Below are 24,801 nucleotides of genomic sequence, written 5' to 3' on the forward strand. Positions count from 1 at the left end.
TTTCTAGGAAACAGAAAATCAGGGCTTCAGGCTTCAGATACAGGTGGCCAAGGCTCAAGTACATATGGGCCTGCACATATTATACCAGTCATAGGGGAAATACAGAAATAATGAAAATAAATACAGAAAAAGAATTCACATATTCCTGTAAGTTCTTCATGTTATTATCTATTCCACACTTTCATGATGGAAAATCATGTACCTCAAGGATTTGAGCAAATTCATGCATCAGCAATGACCTTCAGAGACTGACTGAATAATGGATAGTGGGCTAGTTTCTAAATGAGGAAATAGGATGGGAAAAGCTTAATCCTAATTGAATAATTAGATATTAATATCCATGAAATAATGATTTTTCTCACTAGTAAGTTTCTGAAACAAGGTTATAATTCATCTTTTCCCTAGGCCTATATGCACTGTGACACTCCCTAGCTTCACCCTAGAAACAGGCAGTGAGGAAGAGGACTCTGACTTTTGAAAGGAGAGAGAGGCATAAATGGCCTGGAAACTCCCTGATGTCCTTCTATGTCTCTGTGTCCCCAGGGTGTCTGAGAGGAGCAGGGCTTCATGGAGCACGGACCATCCAATATGATTGTGACTCCACCTGAACATCGGGTAAACGATTCTTACAATTCAACGGAAAATAGTGAAAATAAGAGTTCATCTGGAAGACTTAACTTTTATGACTGGATGAAGATCCTCTCTCTATTCATTGCCCTGCTTGGGCTGGTTGGCAACGGCCCCGTCCTGTGGCTGCTGGGCTTCCGCATCCGGAGGAACCCCTTCTCCGTCTACATCCTCAACCTGGCGGCGGCCGACGCCCTCTTCCTTTGCTGCTCCTTTCCGATATATATAAATAGATTTGTTGAATATATTGATCGTTTAATGGGGAAAATGCTGTTCTTCCTCAGATTAATGTTCTACACCACGGGCCTGAGTCTCCTGGCGGCGATCAGCACCGAGCGCTGTCTCTCCGCGCTCTTCCCCATCTGGTACCGATGTCGCCGCCCCAAGCACACGTCGGCCTCGGTCTGCGCCTGGCTCTGGGCTCTGACCGGGGTGTTCTGTCTACTACCTTTAGTTCTTCCAGATAGTTTTTATAATTACTTTTCCACCTTCTTTACCATCCTGGGTGCGTGGCTCCTCCTCCTCACCTGTGTGATGGGCGTGTCCAGCCTGACTCTGCTGCTGAGGGTCCAGTGCAGCTCCCGGCCCCGGCGGCTCCCCAGGCTCTACCTCCTGGTCCTGTTCACGGTCCTCGTGTTCCTGATCTTCGGCCTGCCCTTGGGGATCCGGGATTTCATGTATTTTAACCTCAACATAGACCTCATGCCTTATTGGTTCTGTGATCTTCTGACCCTTGTGAACAGCAGCGTGAACCCCCTCATTTACTTCTTCGTGGGCAGGCTAAGGAATAGGAGGAGGGAGCCTCTCAGGGTGGTGCTCCAGAGGGCCCTTGGGGATGAGCAGGAGTTAGGAGACGAGATAACAAGCACCCCCCACACCAGCAGCCAGGAGACTACATTCTGAGCCTAAGAAAATGTTCAGATACATCAGGCCCTTGAAATCCCCACCCCTCCCCCCCACTCCATAGCAGCTCCCCCCTCTCTGGGGGGAAAATCAGGATTCTCCTGTTATTCCTTATTTTGGTGCCTAGGGTGTGAACTCTAGGTGATGAACATTTATTAGGTGCCTAGTGTATGCCAGGCAGCTGAATATCCAAAAAGGACAGAACCCCAAGGCCTGCAATAGGAAGAACTTAAGTCACATTTAGTCTGAGAAACTAGCTTTATAACCTTGCACAAATCACTCAACTCTGCCTCAGTTTCTTCATCTGTAAAATGAATGATCAAGAAAAATGGCAAATCTCTACAATATATTTCCTCAGAAAACCACAGATGTGGTCATATGACTGAACAAGAATATATTATGAATATAAGCCCTTCCAAATATCTCATTTAATCCTCACAATACACCTGGGAGATGTGTTCTCCACACATCCATTTTACACTTGAGGAAATTGAAGCAGACAGAGGTTCAGTGATTTGTTCAGACTCCCTAAACAAGTAAACATCTGAGACTGGGTTTGAACTCAAATAGTCCTAATTCCAGGCCCAATCAATGCTATGTGTACTGGGTGCTCCATAGCTTGCTGGAGGCTCCTTTTCCTAGGGACAGAGATCCAGGGACTCGTGTGTCAACAGCTCAGAGGAAGATTTACACAACAAATGGTCACTGTCCCTGTCCTGAAGAATAGAGGAAAGAAACACACACACACACACACACACACACACACAGACACACACACACACACACACACACACACTGAACAACAATTTCCTGTAGAATATCCTGGGATAAATCATTCAGCCTCCATTTTATTTCTCCAGTAATAATGACCTTCTTCCTCTGTCCTTTCAGATCCCATATTGTATCTGGTCTAGACACAAAATAGGGTAATTATGTGATATTTCTAAACTTTTTTTATTTATATAATCAATTATGTTGATATTTTCTTTACATTAAAATATCCTCCCTGCATTTCTGACATAAAGTCTATACCTGATATATAAAGTCTAACCTTTGTAATATATTGCTATAATTTTAACTAATATTTTATTTATTATTTTTGCCTCCATACTCATTAGTTAAATTAGTCTATATTTTTCTTCCTCTGTTTTTACTCTTTGCGGTTTAAGTATCCATATCACAATTATTTCTAAATAGGAGGTTGGGAGAATTCCAACTTTGCCTATTATTCCAAACAATTTATTTAATATTAGAATTAGTTAATTTTAAATGATTGATAAAATTCACATACAATTTCATCAGTATCGGGTATTTTTTTTCTCTAAAAGCTCATTTATGGCCTGTTCAATTTCTTTTTCTAAAATAGGTTTATTCATAACACTCTTTACCAAGATAAGTTTAAAATGAATTAATGATTTAGAAATAAACATTGAAATCATAAGCAAATTTGAGAACAATAAATAGTCTACTTCTCAGATCTTTGGAGAAAGGAGAAAGTTAAGACCAAAAGAGAACTAGAGAGCATTATGAAAGGCAAGATGAATAATTTTGATTACATTAAATTTAAAAAGTTTTACAAAAATACACCAAAAAATGCAAGTTTAGAAGGGAAGCAGAAATATGGGGAAATAATTTTATAGCCAGTATTTCTGATAAAAGTCTCATTTCTAATATATATAGAGAGAATTGGTTTAAATTTCTAAGAACACAAGCCATTAGGGGCAGTTAGGTGGCACAGTGGATATCCATCTTAAGAATACCTGGCATATCATTCTCCAATTGATAAATGGTCAAAGGATATGAACAGACAATTTTCAGATGATGAAATTGAAACTATTACCACTCATATGAAAGAGTGTTCCAAATCATTATTGATCAGATAAATGCAAATTAAGACAACTCTGAGATATCACTACACACCTGTCAGATTGGCTAAGATGACAGGAAAAAATAATGATGAATGTTGGAGGGGATGCGGGAAAACGGGGACACTGATGCATTGTTGGTGGAGTTGTGAACGAATCCAACCATTCTGGAGAGCAATCTGGAATTATGCCCAAAAAGTTATCAAACTGTGCATACCCTTTGATCCAGCAATGTTTCTATTGGGCTTATACCCCAAAGAGATACTAAAAAAAAGGAAAGGGACGTGTATGTGCCAAAATGTTTGTGGCAGCCCTGTTTGTAGTGGCTAGAAACTGGAAAATGAATGGATGCCCATCAATTGGAGAATGGCTGGGTAAATTATGGTATATGAATGTTATGGAATATTATTGTTCTGTAAGAAATGACCAACAGGATGAATACAAAGAGGCTTGGAGAGACCTACATGGACTGATGCTAAGTGAGATGAGCAGAACCAGGAGATCATTATACACTTCGACAACGATGTTGTATGAGGATGTATTCTGATGGAAGTGGATTTCTATGACAAAGAGACCTAACTGAGTTTCAATGGATAAATGATGGACAGAAACAGCTACACCCAAAGAAGGAACACTGGGAAATGAATGTGAACTATTTGCATTTTTGATTTTCTTCCTGAGTTATTTTTACCTTCTGAATCCAATTCTCCCTGTGCAATAGGGAGAACTGTTTGGTTCTGCAAATATGTATTATATCTAGGATATACTGCAACATATTTAACATATATAGGACTGCTTGCCATCTTGGGGGGGGGGTGGAGGGAGGGAGGGGAAAAAACGAAACATAAGCAAGTGCAAGGGATAATGTTGTAAAAAATTACCCTGGCATGGATTCTGTCAATACAAAGTTATTATTAAATAAAATTAAATTAAAAAAAAAAGAATACCTGGCATACAGAAACTGGAAACTGAGTGGATGCCCCTCAATTGGAGAATGGTTGAATAAATTGTGGTATATGAATGTTATGGAATATTACTCTTCTCTAAGAAATGACCAACAGGATGACTTCAGAAAGGCCTGGAGAGACTTATATGAACTGATGTTGAGTGAAATGAGCAGAACTAGGATATCGTTTTATACTTCAACAACAACACTATATGAGGATCAATTCTGATGGACATGGCCATCTCCAGCAATGAGATGAATCAAATCAGCTCCAATAGAGCAGTAATGAATTGAACCAGCTACACCTAGCAAAAGAACTCTGGGAGATGAGTGTGAACCACTACATAAAAATCCCAATCCCTATATTTTTGTCTGCCTGCATTTTTTAATTCCTTCACAGGTTAATTGTACACTATTTCAAAGCCAGATTCTTCTTGTACAGCGAAATAACTGTATGGACACATATACATATATTGTATTTAACATATACTTTAACATATTTAACATGTATTGGTCTACTTACCATCTGGGGGAGGGAGTGGGGGGAAGGAAGGGAAAAATTGGAACAAAAGGTTTTGCAACTGCCAAAGCTGAAAAATTACCCATGCATATACCTTGTAAATAAAAAGCTATAATAAAAAATTTTTAAATTTTTAAAAAAGGAAAGTATTCCCCCCCAAAAAAGAATACCTGGCATAAACAGAAAGATACACACACACATATACATACACAGGTGTGTCTTACAATATGTATTATATTGTATATGTGTGTGTGCCTATATTCCTATTATAAATATGTATATTTATATTGCATGTATATATTTTGAAAATGAATAAGTGTACATATATGTAAACTTTTCCCCTGTATGAACTTTAAAATTTAAGGTTCCTGCTAGTCCAAGCACCACTCCATACTTACTTCTATACTCCAGGGAAATCTGAGGCTCTTCCTGAATTTCCATGGAAAACTAAGCCAACAGGAAAAATATCCCAACTTCACATCCTTTTAAAAAAAAATTTAAATACAAACTAAGAAAAGAAAAAAAAAATTTCCACGTGCACAGCAGAATGTGAGAGGATTCAAAATATGAGACAATAAATTTCCATTTCAAGAAAGCTATATAATAAATGCTACACATTGCATTCAGAGCTGTCTACCTTTTTTTTTTTTTTTTTTGCTTCCTTGTAGTTTTTTGTTCTGTGCTTTTCACTTTTTAATTTTATTTTTCCCCTTCTGCTCACTCCAAAAAACTGCAATTAAATGCAAACATATCTTACACATACAAAAATATACACACATAGATATACATAGATAACTATAATCATACATGTATATATACATGTGTGTTCATATGAATATATATAAGAGTATCATGCTTATTTCCACTTGTTCAATCTTTCTATCAGGTGGATAGTATCTTCCTTCATAAATCGAAGTCTTCCATATTTTTCTAAATCCAGTAACACATCACTTCCTACACCGCAGAAATGTTCCAACTTTTTTACAGTCTAGCTATTTAATAGTCAAAACAAAATTGTTTCATGTGATTGACATATAGTAGAGTTTCCACATTTTTCTCATTTGATCAAATCTATTTTAACTTTAATTTTGTCTGTCTTCAATCATGTCTTCAACTGCTGCTTTTTATTTACAGATGTACTTCATTTACATGAGATAATAACTCTTTTTACCTTTTCCTACATACTTTTGCTTTATAGAGTCACAATATACTCAGCTCTACTTCAACTTTCTTTTGATCTACCCAATTACTGATGACAAATTTAAACATACAATTTGTATTTCCACAAATAAAAAGTAAACAAACTGGCCTTATTGAGTTCTTTCTATTTAATCTTTGATATTTACCTTTCATTTCTCTTGGATTCTGTATGTCAATTTTTCTATTCATTTCAGGTCTTTTGCAACAAAATTCTAAAAGACTGGCAGTTCATTGAATAGCTAGTATTTTTTTCATTCAAAATTATACTTAACTTTGTTGGTTATGACATTTCTGGCCACAACCTTAATTCTTTTGTTCTTTAATATATAGAGCTCCAAAAACTATGGTGGCAACTTGTGCATTTTAAAAAAATTCTACTTTCATCTCTTGTTCTAAAATTTCAGGACAATTTTCTTTAATTATTTCTTGCAGCATTGTATTATAATACTTTTTTCTGATCATATCTTCAGTTACTCTGATTATTTTTGTTTTCTCTTCTTGATCTTGATCAGTAGTTTTTCTTATGATGTATGTCACATTCTACTTTTTCATTCTTTATATTTTGCTTCATTACTTCTTGGTCTCTTCTAACTTTGCTGCCTTCCCCTTGCCCAATTCTAATTATCTTCCTTGAGATTCTGGATTTCTTTTTTCAATTGGTTGACTTTTTTCATAATCTTTTTTCTTGTATTGTTCTTATTTTTATTTTCCCTCAATTTCTTTCATTTGATTTATCAAAAAAAACTTTTTTGGCTTGGCCAAGTCACTTAACCCAAATTGTCTTAGCAAAAAACAAAAAACAAAAAACCACTTTTTTGCGTTTTTCTATGAATTTTTTTTGGGCAAGTGACCATTTGACGTTATTCTTTGGGGCACAATAGGCTTTTTCCTTTTTTACTTCATTATCCTACCCTGGAGATGAACCCTGATTTTTCCCCATTCCCATAGTAACTGAGTATGATGGGATTCTTTCCCTTTTGCTTCCTCATATTTCATTTAGTAGCATATTCTTGTAATCACTTCTAGTCCTAAGTTATGAGAGATGGTGCCTCTGACCTTAGGTCCCTCTAACTGTTATTTTCCAAGTTTTGTTCTGGGCCCAACCTCTGCATCCTTTCCCCTCTAAGCTGTAGTTAGCATTCCCAGCCCCAGCACACTATGTTGAAAATGCTCTTGTTCTATGAAACCTTCAAGTGTTATAATAATCAGGTGCCAGCTCTGGCCTGGGACTGAAAACAAGAACTCAGCTCTGCAGCAACTGCCCACAGGCATCAAGGTCCTTGCCATCCTGCTCCTGCACTTACTTGGAGATGGGCTAGTTCCTTCTCCTACATGACCACATTTTGTCCAAACCACTGGACCTAGCATCCCTTCCCAGAAGACGGTCGCTAATCTTCCCCTAAGGAGAAATATTATCCTCTCCATACCACCCAGGAGGTGGAAATTCCTGAAGCTGAGACCAAGGCCATCTCCTGCCCACTTATCCTTAGTACTTGCAGCTGTTTTGTGGACGAGTATAAAATGTAATGCTGGAGAAACTGCAGCAAAATAAAGATTAGACAAGGTTTTTAGTATTTTATTAGTGTAGAATCTGGACTGGGGACAAAACAGGATCCATTTCCGATCCCCAGATGGCTGAATCAGACTCTTGTCTCAAAGCATTCAGTGACAAGAAAGGGATTCCAGAGACTCTTATAGGGCTCTAGCAATCAGGGAAACAAAGGCAGGGGGAGTAGAGTACTGCTTCGAGGGAACTCCAGGAAAGGACCATAAATTCAGTTCTGAGAGGTTGGGGTAAGGAGCAAGGATCATAAACTCTAAAAAATGAAGAAGCTAGAAACAGGGACGGGAAATGTACAATGCATGCTGTGCATGCCACGGCCACTGCAGGGGGAATTCACTGCAGCAGTGAAGGTCAGAAGCAGGAGAGCGAAGTGTGGGAGAGAGAGAGTGTGGGAAATGGATGCATCACAATGCAGAGGCAGCTCGGAGGAAGTTGGGCATTGCAGTCTATATGTCTCTGTGTGGGCAAAGTTATTGCTGGTATATTGTTTTTGTAGCACTGTGTATATATATATATGTGTGTGTGTGTGTATGTATGTATATGTATGTATATATATATACATGTATGTATGTATGTATCTTTGTATGTATGTATTTTACTAATAGCAATTTGGAATCCCTAGGAAATAATGATGTCAAGAAAAAGAAAAATTGACCCAGAGTGTAGGATATTCAAAGAACAGTGGACTTATGATTACTTTTTCATGCAGTACAAGGAAAGAACTATATGTCTGATATGCCAGACATTATATTCTGTGTTCAAAGAATATAATTTGCATCGACACTATGATCTCAATATAAAGATAAATGATTGTTTGGTTGGAGAAGTGAAAAAAGATAAAATATTAAAGCTGAAAAATACATTGACAACTCAGCAAAATACTTTTGTGAAGCAGAAGTAACTAAATATTTCACACACTGGCAGACCATCCGTGGAGGGAGAATTTGTTAAAGAATGCCTTCTTTCTGTAGCCAAAGAGATGTGTCCAGAGAAGGCCGATTTATTTAGTACAGTGAGTCTTTCAGGACCTACAATTACACGGAGGATTGAAGAAATGGGAGACAATCTGCATCAGCATTTGCAAACCTCCATAAAAAAATTTTTATATTTTTCCTTGCAATTTCCAGTTCTTTGATCCTACAAAGAAGGCTGCTATAACATTTTAGGACATGTAGGTTCTTTTGCTTTTTTCCTAATCATCTTTGAAAATTGATCAAGAGGTAGTATAGCTGGATCATAGGGAATAGGAAGTTAAAAAAATATTAATTGCAGATTTCTCATGAACTATTTTTTAAAGCTAACAGGATACATTTATGTCTTAGGGAACAAGAAAGGGGCATCCATTCCTTTGTCTCACTGGGGTATTTTTTTGACAAGACAATTGGGGTTAAGTGACTTGCCAAAGGTCACCCAGCCAAGAAGTTTAAATATCTGAGGCTTCATTGGACTCAAGTCCTCCTGACTCCAGGGACAATATTTATCCATTAGGTCAAAGAAGTGACCCTCTCTCACTATTTCCTGAAACACTAAACATTGTAGATCTATTTATTTATCTGGGCAATACAGTGGATAGAGAGCGTAGCCTAGAATCAAGAAGGTCTGAGTTCAAATTCAATCTCAGTTCCTAGACATGTGACTCTGGGCAAAGCAATAAACCTCTTCCTACTTCAACTTACCAATAATAGCATCTGCCTCACAGGGTTGGGATGAGGATCAAATGGAATAATATTTTTAATATTGTTAGCAGAATTCTTGGCATACAGTAAGCACAGAATTGATGTTTATTGTCTTGTTCTTTATCTTTTCCTTTTTATCTCTAGTATCTCTCTCTCTGACTCTCTTTGCCTCCTTCTCGCTCTAACACAGCCAGAATTGCCTCTTGTTGGTTTCCATCTGAGCTAGCTCGATCTTTCAGCTGGGTATTTGTGGGGCTGTCCCCAATGTCTGGACCACAGTCCCTCCCCACTCCCCTCCCTCAGAATCTCTCATGTACTTGAAGGTTCAGCTCAAGCAAATCTTGACTATGAGGAATGCTGAGTGTGGTGTTTCATGCCCATCATGCGGAAGTCTGCTCTTAGTGACCTCTAGGGCTACAAGCCTTGGAATTCTAAAGACTCAGAGAGTCAGGCTTTCTAATGAGTTTACAACTTGAACGATTATTCATGAAACCTGGCATAAATAGAAATAGAAGTATGCACCTAAGTGTAATGTCCAGACTAGCTCTCTGGAGGATCTCTGGAAGGGCCTTGGTCTTTGGGTGGAGAAGTGAGGAAGGCAGGAGAGCTACCATGAGGCTGGTGAAAGATAAAGTCTGGAGCCTGGAGTCTTCTCTTGTATCTATGTTTGAGACTCTGTGTCTGAGAGATTCCTCTCGGGCCCTTAAATACCTCAGTGAGATTACATCACTACAGAGACTGAGCAAGTGCCAACTGTGGTTTCATCATTACATCACATTAAGTATACGCTAAACTAGAGAACTGTTATCCCATCAGTCACACTGAGTAGGTGCTTCACTATAAGCACCCTGCTGTCCTTGATTCAAGTATACCTCTTCAGAGTTCTGGCCCTTGACACCTAAGTGGTTTTATATAATAATATGCATATTATATTGTATGCTTACACATGTGCATTCTTATATGTTCAATTATGTCTGTTTATATTGTAGGTGTATATTTTGTGAATGAATAAATCTACATATATGTATATATCTGACTTCCTAAGTGTATCTACATTTTTTTCCCTTAACTCCTACAAGTCCAAACTTCACTCAAATACAAACCTGAAGTTTCAGGAAATCTGAGTCTCTTAGATCTTGATGATCTAAGACTACCAGAGAATACATAATTTCTCTTTCAGAAAAGTTCCATGAGAGCTAGAAAGGAGCCCCCTGGGCACCTGCTATAGGAACTATGAAGGAAATACAATCTTGCTTGTAGGAACTGTGCTGCTAAGTATGCAAGAATACTTGGCTATTGGGAGTATGCACTCCAATGCACTTTTGGGAAAGACCAGTCAGTGCATTGGAGATAATGAGCCACATCACTCTAACAGTAATTTCTTTTATGCCCTACTATGCATTAGTGATTAATGAGAATTAAAGTCTTGACCAGAGACACACCATTTAGGAAGCTGTATCTGTCCTTGAAGGCTTTGGGGAGTTCATCTCCCCTTAGGCTAATTTTTGTGAAATTCCCACCCTCTGGGCCTAGAAGCAAATAGCAAATCATTTTGGCTAGGACTCTGTGATTGGGAGAAAAGGGAAGGGTATATAAGTGGAAGAGAGGAATTGTCCTTTGTCTGGCTCCTCTCCCACCCCTTATGCCCCTGACTCTGACCAAGAGATTCCTGAGAATTTCTGAGGGATGAGCATCAACAGCAGGATCAGGCACAGAAGTCATCAGGACCCTGGAGAGGGAAAAGGCTAATTCTCAATCTGGAGTTTCCCTTGTAATTATTTGTGATCCTTGGATTTACTGAGGAATTTTCTGTGAGTTTAATCCTTTCTTTATATATTGGAATTATTTATACATTAATACATTAATGTCCTCAATGTGCATAGCTGGAAAATCAGTCAGTCTGGGAGATAGGGCTGCAGAATTTTTAGTTGCTGTATTCTGATATTCTCTTTTATCCTGGGAGCAACTTTTAACCATTAGACATATTTTAATATAGCCCCCAGCAAGAAAGGATGCTTTTGTTTGGAGTGTTTCAAAAGTCCTACAGCTTAGTCCCAGGTTTTGGCACAGGGTGAGTGAACCCCATATTGATGAGATTAGTGGTAGTTGTGACAGGGAGGAGTGGGGAATCCCCTCTGGTCAGCACAGGTCCAATGTGAAAGAATTCACAAACCAGAAATCTTTTGGCAAAGGGGATTTCTTGACACCGAGAAGAGAGTATCAACACCAATGGGCAAAAATCTTGGCAGGACAGCTTTGCTAAGGCAGCTTCCTTGGCAAGCATAACTCTGTTAGGACTTCTGTGAAGATAGCTTGACCAACCCCTGATTATATGGGTAAATCTTGGTCTGCGGGCTAAGGAGCAGTTGGAACTGACTTTCAAGTGAGATCTCCAAGTGAATAAAATCACTTAACTGGGAGTTTGTGCTACTGGGAATGGTTCCAGACTAATTTTCAACTCAATAGAGGCCAGGTCCCTGGCCAAAATCTCCAACTAAATGATTCCTTAATTTGATTCCCTGAGGATGGACCTCTCCCAGAGGAGAGTCTGAGACCCAGGAACCTCTACAAAGAAGGGTAAATTTCAGTGTTCATCCCCATCATTTCTCCCCAAAAGATCTCAGTTTATATCATTCCCCTTTCAAGCACTCCCCCAAATTCACTTGGGGTAACAGGATGAAGGTCTCCTCTTCTGTAATTGCTTTGACCTGACAAGGGTTGTTTAGCTGTCCCTAAGTTCACTGGGGGTTCAAGGCAGGAGGGGAAATGTGAGATCTGAAGACAGCAGCAGCAGATTCTAAGGGGTGTTGTGTATCCTAGTTAGTCATCCCATGATCTCCAGGCTGAAGGAGAAGTTGAAAATTCATAGCTTGAAGTCTGGAGGAAACAAATCTCATGAGCAGAATAAAAATGCAGGAGCCAAATATAAGTAAAAAAAAATAATAATTAGAAGAGGAGTTAGTATAGGGGTTAGTGGAGACCATGGCCAGAAACCCCATCCAGAGGAAGACTGGTGGCGGAGAAGGGGAGTGGGGAGGGGGGGAAGGGATGAAAAAGTTTCCCATGAATGTCTTGCATCCAGCCAGCTTTCTCTAAGATTCTCTTGGTGTCAGGAGTCTTACAAGATACTAAAGAAAGGTCCAGCAATGCTAGTCCTCTGGGTGGGATACTTAAAACATGAAAATATCCTCTCCAACCTGACAGCCACAATCAACCAACTGGCCAATGTAACCTTCTTTCTAGATCTGATTTTTCTTGTGCAGCAAGATAACTGTATAAATATGTATACATATTCAACATATACTTTAACATATTTAACATGTATTGGACTACTTGCCATCTATGGGAGGGGTTAGGGGGAAAGAGGAGAAAAGTTGGAACAGAAGGTTTTGCAAGATTTAATGTTGAAAAATTACACATTCGTGTGTTTTATAAATAAAAAGCTGTAATAATAAAAAAAGAAAAAGAAAAAAAGAAAATCTAATTATAACTGATCTGTGAATTTGTTGTTATTATAGGGTTTTATTAATCTCTAGGGTTTCATAATGATGAGGTGCAAATGATGAGATTAGTGATACTGAATAGGTGTGAGAATTGAGGTGGGAAATCCCCTCTGGTCAGGGAGGGTCCAATGGAAAGAATTTGCAAATCCAAATTTTGTAGCAAAAGGGATTTATTGTTCACTAAGAAGCAAGCTGTCTTAATGGGCAAAATTCCTGATTAGGAATTTGGCAGAAATGGATTGACAAATCATGATTATATGGGATAGGTTTTGGCCTGGGGCTGGGAACTGTTTGGGCTAATCAATAGAAGACCATCATAGAGAGACCTCCAATTGAATAAAATCACTTAACTGGGAGTTTCAAGGCTTTTCCCAGGGTCTGGATACTCCCTGAAGGGGACTTGGACCACCCCCAAAAGATCTGTTTATGTTAATAGAGGGTGATTGACCAAGATCTCCAATTGAATGAAACCACTTAATTTGGGAAGGGCTTGTCTAGAAAAAAGTATGCTTTTTCCAGGGTTTGAGAGCCTCCCCAAAAGGAACACAGTTTACATCCAGCCCCCCCCTCAAGGTTACATCATTTTTCCCCCAAAAGATCTCAGTCTACATCAGAACCAGAGGGAGAGAAATGTTGAATAATGTATCAGGGTTATACAGCCAAGGTGAGTAATGACAATTCCTGGAGATAATTTCTGGGAAATTAGGAATCAGTTTTTTAATGATGGCTAGGAAATAAGACCTTGAGATCAGGATCTCGGCTGGAAGCCAAAGATGTCTCTGAAAAGTATTGAATTCTTTAAAAGTTTTTAGAAAGACAGCTATACCTGAGGGTAAAAATCAACAATCCCTGAAGGGTTGGACTAGGAACTGGAGAAGAGCCTCTTCTCCACCTGCTAGACAGTGAGTGGGTAAGAATGATACCTACAAAAGCTCCTCTTTTGTGATGTAAAATCATGTATCCAAAGGATGTGAGCAAATTCATACATCAGCAATGTTCTTTAGAGACTGACTTAACCTACAGAGGACTGGTTTCTGAATGAGGAAATCCTAAGTGTATAATTCGTTATTGATATCAGTGAAACAATGATTTGTCTCATTAGTAAGTTTCTGACACAGATTATAATTCATTTTTCCCCTAGGCGAACATTTCTATGCATTGTGATGCCCCCTAACTGCACCCTAAAAAGAGGTAGTGAGGAAGAGGAGGCTCTTACTCTTTAAGGTAGGGACAGGCATAAATGACCTGAAAACTCCCTGATGTCCTCCTATGTCTCTGTGTCCACAGACTGTCTGAGAGGAGCAGGGCTTCATGGAGCAGGGACCACCCACCATGACTGTGTCCTCTACGCATTAATATCCAGAATATTATTTTGACAATTCAACAGACTATATGAGAGTTCATTTGGAAGATTTAACTTTTATGATGGCTGAACATCCTCTCTCTGCTCATTGCCCCACTTGGGCTGGAGGAGAATAGCATAGTCCTGTGGCTCCTGGACTTCCGCAGCGAGAGGAACTCCTTCTCTGACTACATCCTCAACCTGGCGGGGGCCAATGCTCTCTTCCTTTGTTTTTCCTTTTTGATCAGTATAGATAGAATTTTTAGCTATATTTTTGATGAGTTAATATTGATCATACTGTCATTCCTCACATACATGTTCTATACTGTGGGGCTGAGCCTCCTGGCCGCGATCAGCATCGAGCGCTGTCTCTCTGCGCTCTTCCCCCTCTGGTACCGATGTCGCAGCCCCAAGCACACGTTGGCCGCTGTGTGCGCCAGGCTCTGGTCTCTGGCCAAGGTGTTCTGGCTAGTACCTTTTGCCATTCGGGAACCTGAATCTCTGCAGTGTTTCAACTTCATCATCCTGGGTACATGGCTCATTCTCCTCACCTGTGTGCCGTGTGTGTCCAGCCTGACCCTGCTGCTGAGGGTCCAGTGCAGCTCCCGGCCCCCCAGGATCTACCTCCTAGTCCTGCTCATGGTCCTCATGTTCCTGCTCTGCGGAGTGCTGTGGGGGTTCTGGGTTTTCGTGGATTTTCACCTCAATATAGGTGTCATATCTTATTGGCCCTATGAGCCCCTGGCTTATGTGAACAGCAGTGTGAACCCCCTCATTTACTTCTTTGTGGGCAAAGGCATAAGAGGAGGGAGCTTCTCGGGGTAGTGCTCCAGAGGGCCCTTGGGGATGAGCAAGAGTTAGGAGGGGGGACAACAAACACGCCCCACACCTGCAGCCTGGAGACTACATTCTAAGCTCAAGAACAAGATGCTCGGATACAACAGCCCTTGAAATGAGCTCCCTGCCCCAAACCCAGTAGCAGCTCCCCCCTCCTGGGAGGAAAATCAGGATTTCCCTGCCATTATTTATGTGGGTGCCTAAGATGAACTCTAGATGATAAACATTTATTAGGTGCCTATTGTATACCAGGCAGCCGGATGTCCAAAAAGGACAGAACTCCAAGACCTGGAATGAGAAGAACTAAGGTCACATCTAGTCTAAGAAACAAGCTGTATAACCCTGCACAAGTCATTTAACTTTGCCTCAGTTTCCTCATCTATAAAATCAACTATCAAAAGAAATGGTGAAGCTCTCCAGTATCTTTGCCCAGAAAACTTCAGATAAGAGTCATGTTACTGAACAACAAGACTATACCAAGAACTGTACTAAGCTCTTCAAACTATTTCATTTAATCCTCACAATACACTTGGGATGTATGTGTTCTCCACATTTTATACATGAGAAAATTGAGGCAGGCAAAGGTTCAATGACTTGCTCAGGCTTCCAAAACAAGTAAGCATCTGAGGCTGGATGTGAACTCAGATCTTTCTAATTCCAGGCCCAATCGATGCTCTGTGTACTTTGTAGCTCCATAGCTTGCTGAAGCCTTCTCTACCACGGGACTGAGGTCCAGGTCATGTGTCAACAACCCAGAGGAAGACTTCCACAAGAAATGTCCCTGTCCTGAAAAGTAGAGGAAGAAGAAACACACACACACACACACACACACACACACACACACATTGAACAACAATTTCCTGTGGAATATCCTGGAAAAAATCATGTGAACATTTCTGAGCACTAACCCTAAAGGAAGACCTGAGTTCAAATTTGACCTCAGATACTTAACACTTCCTAACTGTGTGACCCTGGGAAAGTCACTTAACCCCAATTGCCTCCAGAAAAAAAAAAGTTGTGAATCACTGTTGATTGGAGAAATGCAAATTAAAGACAACCCTGAGGTCATCTCTTAGGTACCACTTCATACCTCTCAGATTGACTAAGATGACAGGAAAAGATAAGTGATGAATGTTGGAGATGATGAGAGAGGACTGGGACATTGGTGCATTGTTAGTTGAATTGTGAAATGGTCCAGCCATTTTGGAGAGCAATTTAGAGCTATGCTCAAGGGACTATAGAACTGTGCATGCCATTTGATCTAGCATTGTCTCTACTGCTCTATATCCCTTGGAGATCATGGAGGAGGGAAGGGAACCTACATGTACAGAAATCTTTGTATCCACCCTTTTCATACTGTCAAGGAGATGGAGACTGGATGGCCATCTGTCAGGAAGCAACCGAATGGGTTGTGGTATATGAATGTGATGGAGTATTGCTGTTCTATCAGAAGTGATGAGCAGGCTAGAAAGACTTTACATGAACTGCTACCAAGTAAAGTGAGCACAACCAAGACAACATTGTACACAGTAACAACAAACTTTTGTGATGATCAGTTGTGATGGACTTATCTCTTTTGACCAGTGTGGTGACACAAGGAAATATTAATGGACTTGTGATAGAAAGATAGAAAGAAAATGTGATCTGCATTCAGAAACAGAATTATGAACCCTATGTCTGGATTAATACACAGTATTTTCACATATTTGTTATGGTTTTTGTTTGCTTGATTTTTTTTCTTTCTCACATTTTTTCCCCTCCATTTTACCCTGGATTTTCTCATGTAGCATGATGAATATGGAAGAACTGCTTCTTCCTGTATCACATGACTTACATGTATTTGGAAAAATAAAATAGTATTTAAAAAATTAAAGGTAAAAATATTTACATATATACATACACACCTACATACATAAAAAGTGTGGTTTGGAACATGCAGCCGTGAGCCCAGGTATTTGACATCTTCGTAAGATTCCTGTGCTCAGGGAGATGGACTGAAGAGTATTTCATCATGTGAAAGAATCTGGATACATTTATGGGATCATATAATTCTGGACTAAATTGTGCTTCATGTAAATAGGTATAATATGTTGTATACTTGTATATACATATATGTATATTGTGTGTATACATTTTGTGACTATATAAATATATATATGTACATATTTGTTTTCATAAATGGGTACATGGTTTTTGCTTGTTACAACTTTAAAATCTAAGGCTCCTGCCAGTCCAAGCCTCACTCCCATATCCATCTGTATTCTAAAGAAATACAAAGCTCTTAGACTTCCACGGAAAGCTTAAGCAAGAGGAAAACATACAATTACTCTTTCAGAAAAGTTCTGTGAGAGCTAGAAAGAGAACTGATGAACCAGGTGACCCACAGGGAATTTTTCTTCCATAAATTTCAGGAAGCTTGAATGATGAGTATGCAATGATAATGGAAAAGACCAGTGGGTTGGGGATAATGGACCACACCAATCTGACAGTAATTCCTATTATACTCTAGTAAACAACTGATACCTAGAGAAAATCAAAGTTTTTATCAGAGAAACATCTAGACTTGAAGACTATATAGAGTTCATCACTTGAGGTCAGTATTTAGAAATCCCCAGCCTTCTGGCCTAAAAGCAAAGAGAAAATCTTTTTGGCTAGGTCTATGAGAGAAGAGGAATGGGAATATAGAGATAAGAGAGGAAAAATAATTTAATAAAGGTCTACTATGTGCCAAGCATTGTGCTCATTATTTTCCAGATATTAAACTCATTCAAGTCATGCCAGCAGAAGTCTGGGAGTCCGGCCCAAATTGAGGAACAAGATGTTTGTCTCTGAACCTCATTTAATCACAGAGAGATCTAAGCTACATCTGTGATTCTGTGATTGACATGTGCCCTTCATCAATGATCTCATGGGCCATGGCTGGTGAAGGGAATCTCTTTTCCAATGACCAGAAAGTGCGAAATATTAGCTGAAAGCTAGATGGTGCCGAGGGCCTAGAGTCAGAAAGAGATTCAGATCTGACCTATAATATTTGTGTGACCCAGACGAGACAATTTAACTCTACTTGTCTCAGTTTCCTCAATTGTGAAATGGGGTTAATAACAGCACTGACATTACACTATTGGGAAGATCTAATGTGATAATATTTGTCAGGTCTTTAGCATGGTGTCAGGGCCCATCATGAGCCTATATAAATGTTTATTTTCTTCCCTGTTTCCAGTTTTGAACAAGGGGTCTCCAATCCTGTAGGCTTCCCATTTTGGGGGCTTGGGTTTAGCAATGTGTCAATCATGTCTCTAACGAGGGGAGGGGCTGAGGTCACAGTCAATGGGTATTAGTGATTGATGAGAGCACACCATGCTTTGGTGACTGATTGATGCTCACCATCATGTCCATCACAAAAGCAATGACAAGAGGACCTCAGGATGCCCTGTCACCATTCTGCTCCTGGACCAGGTGAAACATGAAACCACTGAGGAGGGAGGGAGGTCATTGTCAATGGAGGATTCTTTGGGGCTGGATGATCTCTCCTAATCAGGATATTCTGGGAGATTGTGAGTATGTGTATGAATGTGTAATTATACATCTATGTCTATTGTATGACAGGTACATTTGTGTGTATTTTGTGTGTGTGTTAACTCTACAGGGTGTGCGACCTGTTGTGTTCTATTTATGTGTGTGAGATGCTGGGTCCCCTTCCCCTGCTCCAAGTCGCATAACACCCGACACTACCTTCTGCACACAGAGACCTCATCAGGAACAAGGTAATGAAAAATGGAGGGATTGGAATAGAGTCATCACAGAGACTCAGAGAGTCTAAGACCTGGAGAAAGAGACTAGAAATGAGAGGATGCTGAGCCCCAGGCTTGACCTCTAGAGAGACACTTATTAGGCTCACTCTCTATGATGGGAGAGGAAGGGGGAAGAGAAAGAACCCATGGCAGGGAAGCTGGAATCTTCTCCTTTTAGGTAAGGAGTAGGGGAGGAGACCTGGGGGAACCTGGGGATTAATCCTGAGAGAAGACAAGGTGGGGGAGCATGGTTCCCAAGCACTTGAGGAGTCTGACCCCTAATCCTCTGCCTTCATTTACTAAGATTGATAAGGAGAGGACAGGGAGATCTGGGGCCTTTGAGGACGTTTCCTCTCCTATTATCCAGGACAGGGACAGAGACTATCTTTTGAAGCATTCTCCTCTGAACTGGTGTGACATTTGAGACCCTGGCCCTCAGTGGACAAATAAATCCTGGAGCTTCCAGTCAGTTAAGGGGCTCCAGAGTGCACTGAGCATTGGGACTGAAGTCAGGAAAAGCTGAGTTCCAATCCTATCTGAGATATTCACTAACTTTGGGACCCAGAACCAGTCCCTGACTCTGCCTATCTCAAGTTTCGTCAGCTGTAGCATGGTGGTCATGAGACTATTTCCTTCCCAGGGATATCATGAAGATACAATGAGATATTCGTGAAATGTCTGGCATGTAGCAGGTGATTAATTAATCCTTGTTCTTCACTTGAAATATAAGGGGATGGGGAAGGAAGGAGCTATGGCTCCCTTTCGGGCAGCTGAGCTTGGGGGGAGGGCTTATTTAATGTTCTCTTTTGGGGTTTCTTGTAGTCTCTGGGAGCAGCCTTCGTTTCAGTTCAGTTATCGCCACATGCAGCCAGGTGTTAAAGTCCAAATCCTTTATTGTCTCTTTCCAAGTCTTGTCTCCTTTCCTGGGGACCCGTTAGCTTTTTTAGAGCTCAGATCCTTTATTATCTCCTTCCTGGGGCTGGGCAACTTTCTGGAGAACCTTTCAGTCTGGCCTTGGACTTAGTGGGGGAAGTGCAGGAATCCAGGCCAGCCACCAGGAAGATTGAAGATCCAATCGAATTTCTCCCCTTGGTTCTGAGAGCTTCTAGCTTATATGCCCCACACTGAGTACACACCAATCATTATATCACTAGGAACCCGTTATTTGTTGTAGAATTAAATCAATGCTAAACTAGATTTAACCATTGTCTCCTCAACTCCACTTAGTACCTCGTTTCAAGTTCTGTTCCATAACAGGCTTATTTCACGGGCTTCCGTGTCTGAGCATCTTGTTCTTAGCATCTCGAAGAAGCCACGGTAACTGGAATGAGGAGCGCTGCTCTTCCCTCCCCTATCTCCTGGACGTGCACCACGGGCCCTGGCTGCAGGACCCGGCTTTTCCTGCTGTTAATTGTTGGGGCACAAAGAGCACCAGCAGCAGAGTCGGCCGGGCTTTGCCGCATCTCGGCCTCAGGGGCGGCTCTGAGCGCCCGGTCTGCAAACGGATACCTGCACCGGCCTCCCCCCTCCCCCGCTCTGGCTCTGGCGTTTAGCCCTTTCCAGTTAAGACTTTCCCCTCCGGGCGGTAGCTGACTGTGATTCTGTGATTTTCCTTCCTGAAGGAGTTGACAGTGTGGCTGAAAACGTCACGCTAAGAAGCATGGGAGCGGGCACCCGGCCGCGTTCACTCCGCGGGTGACTGGGCAAGCTGGAGGGCAGAGCCTGCGCCAGAGCCCCGGCAAGCCGCCGGCACGACAAGGACCCGCGGCGCTGATGAACGTCTCTGGGCAACGGCCTTGTCGGGGGCCTGTCAGTCACTCCCTTCCCAGTAAAGGGAGCTTGTTACTGGATCATTCTGATGGCGAAACCTGCGCCAGCTTCCCGGCTCTCCCTCCCACTCCGGCCACTGCAGAAAAAACTGTGCGTCCAGCCCCTCGTTTGGGACGCTGGCCTTTGTGTGCCAGGCGTGTTTCCCTCGGGGCTGCTGTGGATGCGACACCATTGAGTTCCTCACTGCAGGAGCTGTTCTTCCTTCAGCTACTGGGTTCTGGGTTGTCTCTAGGGGTGCACACACCCCACGTCCAGACGGTGAGAGGAAGCAGCTCTGCGGAAGTTTGGGGGCTTTTTTAGTATTTCACCCACACGGGGGAGCCCGCCCACACGGTCACCAGACCAGGGTTGGGTCAGCAAACAGTCTTGGGGGCACTTCTGCCCCTTCCTCACACCTGGAGGGGAGCAGCGCCTAAAGGCTGCTCTGACTCCCAGAGGGCAGCCAGACTCCATCGCTGCTTCCCGGGAGAAGCCGCCCATTGATGGGACTGCGGGGGGGAGTGGAGGGGTGGAGCAGAGCTGTGACTGCAGCTCCTGGTCTAGGGGCACCTGCTGCCTCCTCTCTCTCCCCTCATCCCAGGGCTCTGAGGCTGGAAATGGTGACATGGTATGAAGAGGCCTTCTGACTCCTACAGAAATTACATTTAAGTGAGCCAGAGTCACCCAGAGTCTTAACTGGATCCCATGGACACCAGAAGTGGAAAACAGTCATGTTAAAGGCTTGGCCAGCTTCAACAAGAGTCTGTCCTAGTCCTTGCTCCAGGGCTGCGAAATCCAAAGCAGATTAAATTGTAATTGGGAAATGCTTAACAAAATTATATATAATTAAATTTTTGCTTTTCTAAGTAGATAAGTAACTCTCAGGCCCCAGTTTCTATTTGTGTTTGACAGCACTGGGAGGACTCTGTGGGGCCTGGGGAGTGTGCAGGCCATTGATAAGGGAAGAGGAGCTCTCCTGACCATTGATGGATTCAAATATAAATCTCTTCCTGTCTTTGGGTTGTATTGGTTTCCTTTGTTTTTGATCAGGTTAAGGAAAGCTTGTCCTATAATCTTTGCATTCCCAGGCTGCATCTTCCCCTGGGGATTTGGGCTCTTTTGCTTTTTTAGTACCAGAGATGACCCTGATTTGTAGAGGAAACCCTCGTTGGGGAACTTGGACAAAAAAGCAAATGGGGCAAATCAGCAAGATCAAGTTGGATCCTTCTAGAATCTGAAGATGATTCACTCTGAGAAGTGGCTCACACCTCTCTGTACCTAAATGGTAAATAAGGGCTTGGTTCAAGGAAGCCAGAGTGGGCTCTCATTAGCACTTAATGGACACTTAGAATTGAAAAATCTCCTTCCTGTTATCCTAAGTCATCTATAGGACAATTACCTCCATGAAAGGAAACTTGGGCACATTTTCTGCCTGGACAAGGCATTTGTTGTTTTTATTTATTTTATTTTATTATTGATTGATAGAATAAAACAATTTTTATAATAGTGCAATAAAAAAGATCATAGATGAAACAACAAATCTGTTATATCGAACTGGCTATTCCTATTGAAATTAAAACACAACTATCATGTAAATACTTTTCTTTTTTTTTAACCTCCCTCTCAACCTAGACATGACTACATTAGACACAAATTAGACATTAGACTACATTAGATATAAATATATGTTTTATATTTTTCCTATGTATAATAGTCAAAATACTTATTTAATCGAAATTATTCTTAAAATAGTGTGTGGCTCTTACTGCATAATATGTTCTCTGGATTCTGTTCATTTTTTCCTTCATTATTTTATGAGTCATTCCATGTTTTTATAAAATCATTGAGCTCATTTCTTTTAGCCCAATAGCATTCCATCACAATCATATGCCAGAACCTGTTCAGTCATTGTCCAATATATGGGCATTTCTACAATTTTCAGTTCTCTGACCCTACAAAGAGAGCTACTATAATCATTTTAGAAAATGTAGGTTCTTTTCCTATTTCTCCTCACCATCTCTTTGGAAATTGACTAAGAAGTAGTGTTGTGCAGTTATAGGATATTGGAAGTTAAGTAACCCTTTGGATAATTTCACAAGGATTTTTAAAAGCAGATTTCATGTATATTTTGGAGAGCAAGAATAGGGCATCCATCTCTTTGTCTCACTTTTTGGCAAGCAATTGGGGTTAGACTTGCCAAAGATCAGCCAACTAGGAAGTGTTAAGTGTCTGAGGATGCATTAGACTCGGGTTCTCCTGACTCCAGGGCCATTGCTTATCCATTGCACCATTTACTTGCCCCTGTCTCAATATTTCTTGAAGTAGGATACTTGCAAGACCTATGGATCTATCTAGGAAACTAGGCAGTACAGTAGATAGAACACTGGGCCTAAAGTGAGGAAGGACTGAGTTCAAATACAGTCTCCGTACCTAGCCATGTGACTGGGCAAGGCAATAAACCATTTTCTGCCTCAATTTAGCATCTACCTCACATGGTTGGGATAAGGAGTACTATTTATAAGGTATTAACATAATTCCTGGAAGAGAATAAGCACTGTGATAATGCTTATAGTTTTGCCCCTTGCCTTTTCCTCTCTATCTCTGAGTCTGTGTCTCTCTCAATATCTTTTTTTCCATATATGTATACTCATGTAAAAGAATTTTTAAAAAACCTTTTTCTTCTCACATAAAACAATCGTTCTTTATTGTCCAACCTGGGTGAATGGTCGAGAGAATGATAGAGAGGGAGGGAGAACTGAAATAGGCATTTATTAGGTATATATTATGTGCTATTCACTTGCTACACATGTTATAAACTTTATTTCTTTTGATCTTTAAAAGTAAAAATATTATAAACCCCATTTTAAAGTTCAGGAAACTAAGATACAGGTTAGATGACTTGTACACAGTCATCCAGGAAGTGCCTGGGATTTGAAATCAGTTAGCTCTTCCTGAGTCTGGTCCCAGCACTCTACCCACTGTACCACCTAGTTGCTCCATTAGCAATCTGACCTGACCGCTTCAGTGACACTATCTCTCACTTAGTTTTCTTGTCCATAGCAAAACAATTTTAAAATAAGTCTTTGTTCTCCAAAAATCAATGTTATGAGTCACTTTGGAGAATCAAGGGGGAAGGCTCTCACCCAATATAAAAAATAATACACTTATGAGGAGATAAAACTCTTAATGCCATTGGATTCCTAACTCTGCCATTCCTGAGGCCATAATGCATGTAGGCAGGAAACTAAGAAGTAGCTAAGGATCAGAAGCAAGGAAGTCTGTTAAGTTAGCTCTGAATTGGGAGTGACCAGATAGGAAACTTTGTAGTCATCTTGACTTCTTCATTCTCACTAACTTCATATATTCAAACTATTTCAAGAAAGAGATGTTCAACCCAATTCAGATGGTGTTCAGGAAAGCCAGTGAGAGAATCTTCCTCACAGCAAATCAGCAACTGAGACCCTCAGTCCTGGCTCAATAGCAGAGCCGAGCAATGGAACAACCTCCTGTCCTGACACAGAAGGCAAATTGCGTGGCCAGGAAACCAAGCTATTGCCTGAAGAGACCACGTGGGCTTACTCTTTACTGTGAGCAAGACACCAAATATATGGAAACCCTGTGTTCAAAGTCAAGGCTCAGAGCTGTACAAGAAGCTTGGGACAGTGTCCCTTGTATCCAAGGAGCATAACTTGAAGTCAAAAGACACACAATAGGAAAAGAGAAAGAGAGAGAGAGAGAGAGAGAGAGAGAGAGAGAGAGAGAATCTTAACTACAGAAAGCTACTATGTATGGTGACAGGGAAGACCAAAACACCAACTAAGAACTCAGACCAAAAAAATGTGTGCAAATCAGCAAGCCTGAGTTGGATCCTTCTAGAGCCAAGGAAGAGGGTCACACCTCTCTGTATCTCTAAGTGGTAAATAAGGACTTGGTTCAAGGAAACAGATAAAACTTTCATTAGCACTTAATGTGTACTTAGAGTTGAAAAATCTTCTTCTTGTTATCCTAAAACATCTGTAGAATAATTACTTTCAAGAAAAGAATCTTGGGCACACTCTATGCTTGGATAAGGCATTTTGTTATTGTTTTGATTGATAGAATAAAATGATAATTTTCATAACAGTCCAATAAAAAGTGCATTGTATTTGAAGCCACAAACCTGTTATATAGAATTTAGAACAAAATTACCATATAAATATTTCTTCCCTCCCATCTAGA

The 24,801-nt window shown here is 40.8% G+C and overlaps 2 pseudogenes; both read left to right on the forward strand.

The window, feature by feature from the left end:
* The first annotated feature begins 496 nt into the window (after positions 1-496).
* LOC127540225 (mas-related G-protein coupled receptor member X4-like) lies at positions 497-1,530 on the forward strand (annotated as a pseudogene).
* A 12,606-nt stretch (positions 1,531-14,136) lies between these two features.
* Positions 14,137-15,060, forward strand: LOC127540240 (mas-related G-protein coupled receptor member X2-like; annotated as a pseudogene).
* The last annotated feature ends 9,741 nt before the right edge of the window (positions 15,061-24,801 follow it).

The sequence above is a fragment of the Antechinus flavipes genome, chromosome 6 (assembly GCF_016432865.1).
Source record: "Antechinus flavipes isolate AdamAnt ecotype Samford, QLD, Australia chromosome 6, AdamAnt_v2, whole genome shotgun sequence".
Lineage (NCBI taxonomy): Eukaryota > Metazoa > Chordata > Mammalia > Dasyuromorphia > Dasyuridae > Antechinus > Antechinus flavipes.